Source organism: Anomalospiza imberbis, chromosome 2 (genome assembly GCF_031753505.1).
Source record: "Anomalospiza imberbis isolate Cuckoo-Finch-1a 21T00152 chromosome 2, ASM3175350v1, whole genome shotgun sequence".
In the NCBI taxonomy this organism is placed as follows: Eukaryota; Metazoa; Chordata; class Aves; order Passeriformes; family Viduidae; genus Anomalospiza; species Anomalospiza imberbis.
In genome coordinates this window covers 31,373,138-31,387,133 of record NC_089682.1, presented here as the reverse complement: position 1 = coordinate 31,387,133, position 13,996 = coordinate 31,373,138, and the positions used below count along the sequence as shown (strand labels likewise).

General features: G+C 45.3%; 1 protein-coding gene and 1 long non-coding RNA gene across 3 annotated transcripts in view; both read right to left on the bottom strand.

Annotated features, from left to right (window-relative positions):
- Positions 1–13,996, bottom strand: part of RAB6A (RAB6A, member RAS oncogene family) — a 40,415-nt gene that overhangs the window by 26,038 nt on the left and 381 nt on the right. The gene's annotated exons all lie outside the window — the stretch shown is intronic.
- Positions 900–13,627, bottom strand: LOC137468571 (uncharacterized). Its single transcript, XR_010996033.1, has 2 exons — positions 3,578–13,627; positions 900–1,169 (listed from the first exon to the last, which is right to left on the bottom strand). It is a non-coding gene; the product is annotated as an uncharacterized lncRNA (long non-coding RNA).

Here is a 13,996-nt window from a genome sequence, read left to right as displayed (position 1 = left end):
CAGGGCAAAGCAGGAGCAGGAAGGGAATCTCACGTGCCAATTGCTGCACTGTGTGGTAAATGTGGTTTCATTCAAATCAGGAAGAACAAACCCAAGATAAGGTAACCAGAAGATCAAGATTTGGAGGAACTGTGCAGATAAGGAAAACAAAAGAACAGGGAGACCCTAGAATTTTTCCCAAGCCCTAAGGGATGAGACAAAGCACCTAAAGGAAAGGTCCCCAGTGGTTCTGACTTCTAAGAGGTGCAGGACAAGTGTGACAAAAGCATGGAAAGGCCAAAAGACACCATGAGCATCCAGCTGTGTCCCATCCTGTGCCACAGCATCAGGGCAGAAATCTTGGCCCTTTGGAGGACAGGGATCAGAGTGGATAGCTAAGATCTACACTACAGTGGCTGTGAGGGAAATGCACATTAGGATGCCTTTCATTTCCATGGGGATGAGTTGAACACCAACCAGAGAACAGGAATTGTGGGGGATACACTCATGTTTTCATGGATATCACTTGGTTAATTAACTAAAGGGTACTCACAGGGCACCTTTACATTTCAAAGACTTCTGAGCAGTCTCTCATTATTTGCCAGGAATGAAGAAAAACTTCAAAATTTACAGACGCACGAGGATTTTTTTTTTCACCACAGCCTGAGGATTTTGCTTTCCTTCTTATCTTACATAGTTAAGGTTTTTAAAATAGTTTCCAATGAGGCTTCAAATATTCTCCAAAGGATTTTATCCTTACTGCTCACAAAACGCCTCAGAACCCTCAGCCATAAGCACTGGTAACACACAGAAGAACTTGGAAATATTGTAAAGCACATGCCAGGGATCTTCTGACCAGGTGTGGATGACTGTGGAGCTAAGGAAGAAGGAAGATTTAGTCCAGAAGTCCATGTGACCGCAGTCTCTACCCAAAATTTCTCAGGGGCAAGGCACAGTGAGTGAAGGAAGGAGCTCTGAGCTGTGGGAATTCCAGGTGGACCTGATCAACAACTCAGCTGGCATGTGCAGCACAAACTGGAAAGAGGAAGACATTCCATGCAGGAGATGTTATTGGGAAGCTGCTCCTGCATCTCAGAAATGATTTTTTCTGAAGGTGATGAACAGCAGCAGTTCTTGCAAAGTCACCTCTTTTGGACTCCTCACTCTGGTTTTAAACACTGGGTTTCACCCTGGGAAGATGTATTCCACAACTAGACTGGATTCTATCCGCAGCATTTAGCTAGGTGGTATTTCTAAGCACATTTCTGTGAGAAAAAAAAAACATATTTAAGAGCATATTTGTGAAGCAGAGGAGTTGGAGGATGACTGGAGAAAGGAAGGAGGAACAGTGATAGATCCTGGCTAGTGACATCTTGACAGGTGACATTTACTATTTCCTTCTTCCTGAAACAGCCTGCTCATTATTGCTCCAATAATCCCAACAGCACCACTCCAGATAAACATCATCTCAGCAACTCAATTTTTGGACGAAGTATGGATTCTGGATCGCAGTGTTTGGGTTGAAATTTCAGAACAACTCAACTTTATCCCAGGTTACTACAGCTTTGCTGTGAGCACAATGAGACAAATTTAATGGTTTTAGAGACACCTCCAAAAATTCAATTCCATTCCGTTCCATTCCATTCCATTCCATTCCATTCCATTCCATTCCATTCCACTCCACTCCATTCCATTCCACTTGCTTCTCACACAAAAATTTGGCCTCCCAAGTTTCAGAGCCCAATAGTGAAATTTTATTATTGTCATGCAAGGGTGGCTCAATATTCACTTTATATATGCTGGCAGTTAAAGCCCATGGGGGTGAAATTACCTTTTGAAGCATCTACTACACCCAGGTTCTATCATTCCAAATTTCCATTAAAAACCAGTGCAGGACTGAAAAAAAACCCACCAGGAGACCTTCCGTAATTAAACACTCATAAGATCCAATTTTTACATCCCAGTATTTTATTTTTAAATACCTACTTATCTGCTTGTAAAAGGCTTGAAAGAAATAAAATGCCACATATGGAGAAGTAGCAAAAGTAATTAAGCCACTCTGGACAGACATTACGTTGGAAGGGTGGGGAGTGGCTCTGGAAAGCACAAATTCCACATGGGCAATAGGGGAAGGAGACAAGAGCTCCTCCATCACCTGAAGCATGAGGGATCCCTTCAACTGATTGCAAATTTACAGCCACCTTATGTGCTCAATTTAAGTCAGAAACTAAATGCTGCCAAACCATTTTGGAAAGAAGAAGCAGACACTGAAAACATAATTATGAAATTCTGGTTTAAATACCTTTAACACAGTATTTGTTCCCATAACAAACCATATTCATGGGCAGTTTAGACAGAAATCTGTATCAAAATTCTCAAACAGAACAGTGTTTCCCAAAAGTAACTTTTGTTAAATAATATTGGGGTTCCCAATATTCCGACAGAGACCTGCCCGGGCTTGCCTTGCTGCTGAGTCCAATGGCGGCAGCTGGGATGTTTCCTCCCCAGTGACACCCTTGGGTTACTCAGAGGCTGTGAGCGATATTCCTCAGTGGAGAGGCTTCAGGCGATGGTGAAGAAAGGAGGCACTTCTGCTAGAGCTTGATCCAGAGTCTTTATTTCAGCTACAGAGTTGTGGACCTGGTGGCAGCTCCAACAGAAGGGCCGGCCACGTGGCTGGATTGTCCTTTTAACCCGGGGGTAAGGGGAGGGGCAGGGACAGGTAGCCACCAACCAGGTGAGGGGGAGGGGTGCCAGGGGAGAAGGGGCACTTAGGTCTACCAATAGCCACAGGGGGCAGGGGGTATCTTTCAAATCTGCCAATCACTCGACCCCCTGGACCCCCTGTCTCACAGCCAGGGCTCATGGGGGTTGGGGCGGGGGGAGAGGGTTACCTTTGGGAGGGAGGAGACACACCGCAACAAAATAAACTGCAAATGATAGGCTAATGCATCATCTAATATGGAAACACTCTCCGGGATTCCTCAGAATTATATTCCTGAGGCAGGAGAGAGAGGCAGCAGGGAGCAGCCACCTGAGGATGCATTTCTGAAAGGAAACATTCCCTGCTTTGAGCACTGAGCATTATCCCCATGCAAGCTAAACCACTAGATGCCAGCATCCAGCTGAGGGAATCCAGGCATTGCTTCCCTGGATCACATGCCAAATGGAGCCCTTGGAACAAGCTCCTGCTCCCTTCCCAAAGATGTTTTGCCCTTGAAAGCACAACAAGCACTGCTAAGTCAGCCACTTCCAGCCAGGAATTAGAGAAGTTTCAGGAGACCTATTAAAATGCAAGGGATTACCATCCCCTTCCCTCCATCCTTTAACTCAGCTAAATTCTGCCTAATGTTTCCCCAGCACCATTATCCCACTGGCAAAACAAGCAAATGCTTCTTCTTGTTCCCTCCTCTCCTGACTCCCTACACTGCCACAAAGAAATTTCTGCTCTCTCACACTGTGGTGACAATTTTCCTGCTGGGGGAAGGAGAAATGGAAAAGAAAAGGAGGAGAAGGAGAAAAAGAAGAAAAGGAAGAAGGGGACAAGAGCTCCATATAGCATTCTCCTCAGTGATTCCATCTGATTCCCACAACCTACCATCTCCTGGGCAGCACTGGAAGGATTAGGAGCTGTCCTCTGCTCTTTCCACACAGGAGGTGGGGAACAGCTTCCACAGGAGCTCCCCCAAACTCATTCTCCAGGCAGGCACACAGGTGAGCGCTTCTTCAGAAGCAAGTTTGGGCAAGATCCTAAAATCATCCCGATTTAAGGTCAATGCAGCCTGGCTTAGGAAGAGGCAACTTGTAAGGAAAAAAGTGCATGGAATACTTTCATTAGGCACAGCTCTCCTCCAGGCATGTGCTGATCCAAGCTGACAGGGATGGCTGTGGAGAACACCTGGGGACTGCTGCGAAAATAACCGGAGCCGCACCGACACACACGGGTTTGTGCACGTGATGGAACTCCCTGGCCAGGCAGAGGGAAAACAGCTGGTGTACAACACAGGACATGGACACCAGGGAGTGGGCAAGGCAGCACAGAATCCTGGGGTTTTGGACCAAAAAATCCCCAACCACAATTTGGTTTTTAGCAACAGAAACCCAAAGCGTGTAGAAACTGAGATCAGCACAGCTGAAGGAGTGAGCTGCAGGCTCTGGGTTCCTCAGACACCTGTATGGGTCCAGGCAGCACAATCCTACAAATTCCTGACATGAAGGATTCAAGGGAAGGATATCCTGACACCACACTGTCCTTTTCTCCTTCACATCTCCTGCTCCTGAGTTGCCCCAGCTCTTCTCCTGGGAACTGATAGAACTGGGGCAGGATAGAGCCAGCAGACATTTGATGCTCCTGCTGCCTGCACTGCCTGGGCTGCAAATTAGGAACTCCAAGCTTAAAGGATGTTAAACCATTACATCAATTCCCAACTTTTAAATGGGAAACTTCTCCTCCAAAATCTTCCTCTTCTCTAACTCATTCCTAACTGAGACACTGACCTCTCCATAAGGATTTTCAGCCAGCTGACAATAAACTTGTTCCTTCCCAGCTGTGCTTCACAAATGCCTTGGGAAGAGGCCACGGAGCCTGAAGGGTCTGCAAACCCAAGGTCTGATGTTCATCTCTATGAATTTTAAAAATAAAAATAGCTAGTCATTAAAAGGTAGAAATTAGGTTCCAAGTAATAAATAGAACAAGTTCTGTTGGTGTTTTATGCTGATCTTTTCTAGATGAATGGATATTCCAGAAGGAATTGTGGGATTCAACTGTAGAAAAAAAAAGTGTTTATATGAGAAACTGGGTTTGAAGCAGAAAATTCTTTAGATAAGAATTATCTACACTCCATCTGGGATACAGTAACTTGAAATAAATACTCTCCTCCAGCAATATCTTCCAGAAAAACAATTCCTTCATATTAAGGACATAAACTAGTTATGTTCCTATTTAAGTGCAATATTTATTCTCTAAGACTTGCTTCTAACCTGAGAAATTCCTTGTAAAAACATGCACAGAAAATATTTTGGGGTCTTCAGGCTGCCCTACCTAAAACCAGTTTTAAGTGCACCACAGGGTTGGCTCTGGACTCAGGTCTTTAGGCAACCAGCTGAGAAGCATCAAATCCAGGCAAAAGCACAGAGGTGTTTTGAGACATCTTAAAACCATCTCATGTAGGACACTTTTTCAGCTCCTCCAGTTTCCAAAAGGTAAAGCTAAAAAAGATTTTGCTCTTCCTGGGATCTGGAACCAGGCAGGCAAAACCAGATCTCAAATCTCTGCCTCGCTCTCAGTCATGCAAGGCTTGCACAGACTAAACAACCAAATTTAAAATATCAGCCATACAGTCCCCCAGGGAAATTTTTCTCTAGATGGCAGGATTTACTGGAGGCAATGTGTAGTAATTCACACAAGGCTCCTTTTGAGTCTCCTAAAATCTCTCTTGCATTTTTAAGCGAAAATGTAAAATTCCCAAGGCCAAGGAATTTATTTTTAACTGTAAATTACTCACCGTGACAGCAGAGAGTCCACCAAGCCTAGAAACAGAGGCAACCTATGAGCCTTCTGCATTCCACCACGGGGGGGGAAATATTTTAATACCAAGATTGGAAAAGCTTTTTTTATTGGGAAAAGCTTTTTTCAAGTCTGCTGTTGCACTACAGCATCCAAATAAAGAGGTCAATTTTATGGGACACAAGCGTTTGATCTGCCTACTGTTTATGCAGTATCAGGGAAAAAAACCTATCCTCTTCTCCGAGTCACTGTGGTTTAAGAGCAACTTAGAAATAAAAATAAAAAAGTGGAAGAGAATTATGGTCACAATTGTACAGTGGGGGAGAAAAGCCACTCTGATGACTGCACAGTGAAAAAAGACCAAAGATAACTCAGCTAGGGAAGAAAAATGGGAAGCTGGAAGAACAGAAAGAATAGGAACATCATTATGATTTGAATACATAAATATTTAATATTTAAGGGGCAGCTGGAAAAGCTGAGAAGAAATTACAAGAACCAGTGAGTGAGTTCAGCAGTGAGAGACTGGGATAGACCAACCCTGTGAAAACCTCTTTGTGAAGCATTCCAAGGTCAAGAAGAAAAAAAAGGAAAAAACCAAAAAGATTGGGATTTCCTTGTAATGATACTCCAACTGTCTTCAGCCATCAGCCCCTCCTCCTGCTGTGTCCCGCTGCTGCTGAAGGATTCACCTCTGGCTTTATCCCAATCAGCAGCACCAGCTCAACTTGAGGAAAGCCATTCTGGGTTTGATGTGGGCACAAGTGACTTCTCAGCCATTTTGAGTGAGCCATGGACAAAATGCCCAAAAGCTGCTGCAGAATCAAGTAAGGGGAAGGGGAAAAAACAATGAGGTACTATAGACAAGACAAAGAAGGCAGCACACCTTCTAGCATGAACATCTGCCTACTGCTGCTGAGGAAAGTCAGAAAGGAGTCAGAACTACCTTCAAAAGAGAATGTTCTCCATCTCCTCCACCACTCAGACATCCACTGGATGAGTCCACCACCCAGCCAGTTCAGATTTCTCTACCAAGCATTCCTTCCATCAGGCCATTCAAAAAAATCCTCCAGTCACTGACACCAAGGGTTCTCACAGCCAATTCTGTACCAGCAGGGGAGGACAGGAATGAGTATTTTCTACGCCCAGAAAAGGCAACATCCCCATTAAAAAAAAAAAAGGAAGCTGCAGAGAAACACTGCTGCACTCACATTAATCCAATGCTGTCTGCCCACTCCTGTGCAGCTCCAGAGCCTCTGAAGGACTAAAGTTCCAACCTGTTAACAGGAATTCACTTTTCCCAACTCCAACAGCAGATACCTAAAGCCCACACTGACAGGGATCTTGTCAATCCTGCATCAGCCACTGCTTGGAGCTTTTCCAGGGATGCTGCACACTCCAAGGGCCCCTCTCCTTTTAGCTACACAGCTATTCCACTTTTAATCCCCCTTCTCTTTGTGTTGCACATATCAAGAACATTATGAAAATTAACTTGCTGTAAGTCAAACCTAGACAGGGGCATGGACAGGAAGCACAGCAGGAAGCATTTAGTGGAATGGAATAAACTGGCCCCTGCATTAATTACAGAAATGCTGGAGTGGGTTGGTTTTTTCTGCAGCAATTGCTGATTGCTCCTGAAGAAGCAAGCCATTAAAGGAAAGTCACTTAGCAGGATAAATGGCACTCATCTATATGGTGCAAATGTTAATAGTACAGAGGTTTAAAGGGTCACAATTCAAGACAGAGAAAAGACCAACTGAAAGTGAAGACATTTTCCCATTAGCACGTTTAGCTGCCCCTTCCTGGTTCTGCCTGAAGACAAAATACTGCCCATCAGTATTGCTCCAGTATTTCTCCCCAACTCTCTCAATTCTGGGCAAGTATGATTTAGAGTTATGGCAAAGCCTTAATTCTGTGTGTTGGTAACACCTACACACGTCTGGATGAGAGAACACTACGAGCCTGCAAATCTCAGAATAGCTGGGTGTCATCTCCAGGGGATACTGCCAGCTGCTCATGGCACGGAGACTCTTCCAAGTGAGCCCCAAAATCCCTGCTCATTCAAATGGCAGCAGCTGCCATGGGTGAGAGGCACAGAGACTCTTCTAAGTGAGCCCCAAAATCCCTGCTCGTTCAAGTGGCAGCAGCTGTCGTGGGTGAGAGGCACAGAGACTTTTCCAAGTGAGCCCCAAAATCCCTGCTTGTTCAAAAGGCAGCAGCTGCCATGGTGACATCAGCACGTGCCCATCCTGGTTTACAGGTCCAGCAGAAAGGACACACAAATGAGGGGAAAAAAACAGGCAAGTTACACCCTCACTCTAAGAAGTCAAATTAATTAAATGCACTATTGTGCTGGACAGATGAATAAAGACTTCCTTCCCAAAGCTCCTTTTTGCCAGACCCAACAGGAGGCAGCCAGAAGCAAGCAAGAGGCTTGACAACTTGTAGCTCCCACCGAATTTATTTACATTTAGTTTCACACAATATTTGCTTCCCAGATTATCTTTTTCTTGTGATGCACTAAGTTTAATTTGGGTAAGAGTTAAGTAGTACTGAAATGCACAAAAAAAGTCACCTTTTCCAGTTAATATCACTCAAATATTCCAGAACATGGTTTGAACATTAAAGGAAAATGTCTGACATAAAATAATTGATGGAATTGTTCACTGTCCCTAGGCCTTTCATAATATTAGAGCCAGAAGAGTTCGGTTTATGCTGAGGAGAAAACAAAGAATTCATTTAGCTTGTCAACTTTTGTGAGCTCAGTAAATAAATCAAGCAAAGAGACCTGAAAAAATTGACTTTCACTGCAAGTCCACATTTTGGCTGCTGTTTGTTTGCCAAGACACACATTTTTCATTTAAACTACTTCCATAAATAATTTATACTAACGTGTCAAACCCATCACCATTTTGATGATATCTGTTATTTTTCAAAACAGTGCTTTAACAGAAGCTCAGGAGCATCGAGGTTGGAAAAGACCTCCAAGATCATCAAGTCCTTGATCAGCCAAGGCTTGCACCCAATGATCTCAGAGGTCTTTTCACTGCTCCATACTGGGAGAGATGGATCAGCCTTTCCATGCCTGTTCAGAAACATTCATGTATCACAATGTTACTGTTCTTACAGGTTACAGGCCTCACAGGTACATTTTGGAGGTTAACTTGAAAAATCTGATGGTGTTCATGTTGAGGCAGCAACTTGTGGGTTTTTCTGAGCCACGTTTCAAAGCACTGAAGGGTTTAGCTGGATTGTTCTGGTTGGCTGGCTTGGGGTTTTATAATCATTAGTGTACATAACAGGTACTTGTATACGCATGAACACAACAAAATGCCTTTAAACATCTGGGCTAAATTAGCAGGTAACTAAAAGGCAGCTCTTTCCTCACAGACTGATTACAGGAGACAGATTTTTAACCATCACTGAAGCTGAGAGAAATGGCTGTTGGCTCTGATAATTCCCAAATGCCACATCATCTGCTAAGGTGGGCTCAGATGAGCTTCCCTGCCTTTGTTTCTCCATTAGTCCCACTTACAGCTCCAGCAAAAGCTTTCAGGCATCTGCTTTGCAGAACCTGGATCCCATGCCAGGTACCACCACCACCCAAAGAGCTGCAGATAGAAAATCCATTATGTCACATCAAGGAAAAAGATAAAGATGATCATTTTCCTTCCAACTCACAGATTATTTCTGAGATGCAGAGAGAAAAGCACAGCAGAGTTCAGAAAGGCACAGCTACTCCTCCTTTCAAGAACAGACACAGCTCCTTCAGAGGCTTCCACAAATAGACAGGGATCAAAAGGCACCGTGAGAACAGGCACCACAAAACACTGATGTCTTTTTCTCTGTGCTTCTTCCACACGTTGCTGAAGGGATTTTTCAGCGATGGAGAAGAGATAGAAGAGAAATGGTGGAGCTCAAGATCTTCAGGACAGCGAGGAAGGATCAGACACCAAGCACATTGCACTGTGAAAGAATCCCAGAACAGTTTGGGTGGGAAGGGAGCTGTCACCAACAAAGATGTTCAACAGTGCTGATCCCATGACTGACCCCTGAGGAACACAGGTGAAGACTGAGGCAAAGAAAGTCACTGAGCGCCTCAGCCTTCTCCATACCCTGGGTAACCAGGCCTCCTGTTTCTTTCTGGAGAGACACCACACTTTTCCTGGTCCTCCTTTATTGCTACAGAAGCCTTTCTTGCTGCCCCTGATGACTGGCCAGGTTTAATTCTATCAGGGCTTTGGGTTTCCTAACCTGATCTCTGGCTGCTCAGGAATTTCTCTGCATTCCTCCCGGGCAACCTGCCTCCACTTCCACCCTTCCATTTTGGGTTTGAGGTTGTCCAGGAGTTCCTTGTCCATCCACACAGCCCTCCTGGTGTTCCTGCCTGAATCCCCCTTTGCTGGGATGCATTGCTGATATTCCCCTTCCAGATGTGAAGCCCAAGTTTAGAAACTCATGGAAAATACATACAGTGCAAACAGAACCCCAAATATCTGAAGGCCCAGCCACAGGAAAACCACAAGGTTAGGAAATTACCCGGAGGGCAGGAGATAAGCTTTTAAACCACCAGTGCAACAAGGTAATGGCTCTCTGGAGCTTGTGAATCCCTTAGAAACAAGGGAGTTTTAGGCAGCACAGGGATGAGTCTGTGCCTGCTGTGAGCAGTGCTACATCAGCCCCATGTCACACACGGAGCACCTGCAGCTCCCCAGTTATCTAATGAGACACATCACACTGCTCAGCAGTGCCTGTACCAACATCGTTACGCAACAGAACAGCTCATTAGTGCTTTCCAAACAATTATACCTCTGAAGTTATTACACTGCACTTATCAGTGGGTTTTCAATATTAAAAATCTCAGCTCTTGATTAAAAAAAAAAAAACAAAATGCAACTGGTTCTAATTTCCTTCAAGATCTTATGCAGAAATGCTGGCAGAGAGACAACAGGGAGTTCTTTTGCTTTCTGTACACATTGGTGCCCTTCAGACCTGCTCACCAATGAAAGCTGCAGTAGAAACTCACATGATGAACAAATATTTCTGTTGCAGTGCCCCAGCATTCACTTCTGCCCACTCAATCAAAAAAAAATCCATTTATTAAGAAGTAGAGATGTTCCTGTGCAAAGCACAACTAAAGAGGTTATTAATATTTGAATCTGTGTCATATTTACTGTAAGCTACCCCAATGTAGGTGATGTGTCCACTCCCTGAGGTGACCCAGAAATCAGAATTCCTTAAACTTGAGGTATAAGGACTGATGAAAATCACCTGATAAAACCAGATCAAAGGCAGTAAGAAACATACTTCCCCACACACAATAGCTCTATCTAATCCCTCAGCACTCAGAGCTCTCCCTGCCTTTTTAACAAAGATTAGCATATTTAAAACTGCTAAACTCTGTATAATCTTCAATCATTGAGAAAAGTAATTCAATTAAGGAGAATGCTGGTGAAGTTGCCTTCTCCTAGCCAGCCAATGCTGTATCCCTGTGCAAGTTAATAAAAATAGAGGTGGAAAGAGAGGAGAAGATTCTTCTGGCTGGGCACGGATGATGCTGCAGGCTCATGATGCACCCACAGCACATGCAGCAAGTCCCCAGGCTGGGCCTGGGAGGGGCGTGGCGGACACAAGCCCCAAAGACAAGGAGATTTAGGGGACTGAGGAGCGAGGAAAATCAGCATCTTAGCAGGGGAAAGAGCATCTGCAGCTAGTGCTGAACAGCATGAGGCAGAGCCACTGCAGTCCGTGCGAATGCTGAGGGATATGGCACTGAACTCCCACAACATGGCTGAGGAGAGCGGGGAAAACCACACACTGCATCCTCTGGGCAATCCCACTCTCAAATGGAAATAAAACGCCCAGGGATGCTTCTAGATCTCCCGTGGAAGGGCTGCAAAGCCTGCCCAGTAAGGAACTGCAGCTCAGATTTCCTCAGCCATAAGACACACATTTACTGGCGAGGCTGTGTACAGCCAGCACAGGTCTGCCATCAGCCAGCTCTGGATGCTGAGGCAGCTAATGGCCATCACAGCCCTTTGTACCATTTCACTTGTCATCCTGAAGTCCCTGGATGTAGATGAACACAGAGCACTCAGCCTCCCCACCAGAGCCAGAGCATATCTTTAATTATGGCCTTCCAACAGGGCAGAGAACCTTTCATCTGAACAGGAAGCAAATGCTGCAATCCAGCGCAACAGTTGTACAAAGATCTCCTGGGTTAGGAAAGCTGCTATCCTAAAAACTTTTATTTCTGCATCTCCCTTAACCTTCCAGACAAAGAACAACAAGGTGTGAGCACAGCCCACTCCAGCTCCCTTTTTGCAACACCAGATTCTTCCGCAGTTTTCTCCAAATATCACGAGGGCATTTATTCCTCCAGGAGCCACTTGGAACGAGAGTTCTGCATCCTTTAGGCAGTTAAAAAAAAAAAAAAAATTGCAGGGAATGACATCATGACAGAGACATCTGAAGAGCTTCAATCCTGGAAGGGATGTGTCTCCATCGGAGGCAGACTCATGGAGCGCCGTGTCGGAGCATGCCCACGCTGCAGCACCCGCGGGATGCACGGACACGGAGCTGGCACGGAGTCATTGCCCAGCATCCCAGACAAAGGCAAAGGCATGGCTGGAGCCCACCCTGCATTCCAGTCAGCTCCCACCCATCCCTAAGCCCCAGCCCAGGCAGCAGTTGCAGGGCTGGGAATATTCAGTCAGGAGGATTTCGCTGTGCTGTACCCACAGAATCCCTTCTCTCCTCCCTAGGTTTGATGCTGTGACTGGGAATTATTTAAAACCTTCCAGTATAAAAACAGATGATTAGCTGAGAGGGAAAAAAAAATCCTAGAGGAAGCAGATGTCTGACGTTATGTCTGCTAGAGGAGACAAGAAATCCACGTGTGAACGAAGAGCTGCTGAGATTTAAGATCTGCACCAGGTGCCACAACCTTCCATGGAGGTATTTGAAAAGCTTTGTGATATTGAAGCTCAGAAATACAAGTAAACAAGCCAAGGATTTTGCAAATGCATTGCTAGTATTTCAGTTTCCTGTTATCAAATACCTGGGAACAAAAACAACCAAACAAAAAACTGTGAAAACCCCCAGCATTTTCTACACATGACCCTCATCCAAAATCCTCATAAAATGGCTGGCCAAATAGCACCTTACCAAGCAGATCAGGTGACTTACCCAAAAAATAATAAATAATCAAGTTGCATTCATGCTCCCCAAATCCCTGATATGAGAAGAACTGTTTCAACCCCAAAAACACAAAATAAAAAAGAGAATGATTCAAGGAAGAGACTAAAGGAAATTGCCAATGTACAGGTAAATACTTTCAACAGCAGCCTTATCTCCAAGCTCATCCACATCTAAGTGAGGAAACACCAAGATACAACTAATTCGGCCAAAAAATAAAACCAACTAGTATTTAATCATCTCCTACCACAGACCAAAGGTGGCTGAGGGAGCAAATACCCCGCCCTGAGACAGAAAATATTTTGCACCTATTCATTATGTCATAGATCACACAGTATCTACCCAGGATTACACAAAGCATCTCATAAAGGAGCTTTTTTTTTTTTTTTTTCAGAAAACTCTTCCAAGGGAAAGATTTGGAATGCAGTATTGGAGATAGAGGCCTTCCGCTAAGGAAGGAGGAGACATTGTTTAGGTTGGTTTGTTTTTTTTTTTTCATTCCGAAGACAGGGAAGAAAACCTCATTGACTGAATTAAATATTCAGAGCGTTGCTCTGCCAAGACATAGCTCCATTATGGAAAAATGCCGTATTTACACAGTAAACACTGCGGATTGAAACTCGTGCCCCCCAAAAACCAGAGGAGCTGGGTCCAAATGAATCAGCAACTGTTTCCACAGATGGGCTTTGGTGGCTGGGGGGGTTAAACCAGAGCTGAACCCCCGGAGCCCCACGAGGGTGGGTGGGTGTCAGGGACTCTCATGACAGAGGCTGGGTGTCGTGAGGAGGGGGATCCCATCAGACCCCATAAGAGTGGGTGGGTGTCGGGGAGAACGAGGAGGGGGATCCCATCAGACCCCATAAGGGTGGGTGGGTGTTGGGAAGAACGAGGAGGGGGATCCTATCAGACCCCATAAGGGTGGGTGGTTTTCAGGAAGGGTGAGGAGGGGGTCCCATCAGACCCCATAAGGGTGGGTGGTTTTCAGGAAGGGTGAGGAGGGGGATCTCATCAGACCCCATAAGGGTGGGTGGTTTTCAGGAAGGGTGAGGAGGGGGATCTCATCAGACCCCATAAGGGTGGGTGGTTTTCAGGAAGGGTGAGGAGGGGGATCCCATCAGACCCCATAAGGGTGGGTGGTTTTCAGGAAGGGTGAGGAGGGGGTCCCATCAGACCCCATAAGGGTGGGTGGTTTTCAGGAAGGGTGAGGAGGGGGATCTCATCAGACCCCATAAGGGTGGGTGGTTTTCAGGAAGGGTGAGGAGGGGGTCCCATCAGACCCCATAAGGGTGGGTGGGTGTCACAGACACTCATGAAGAT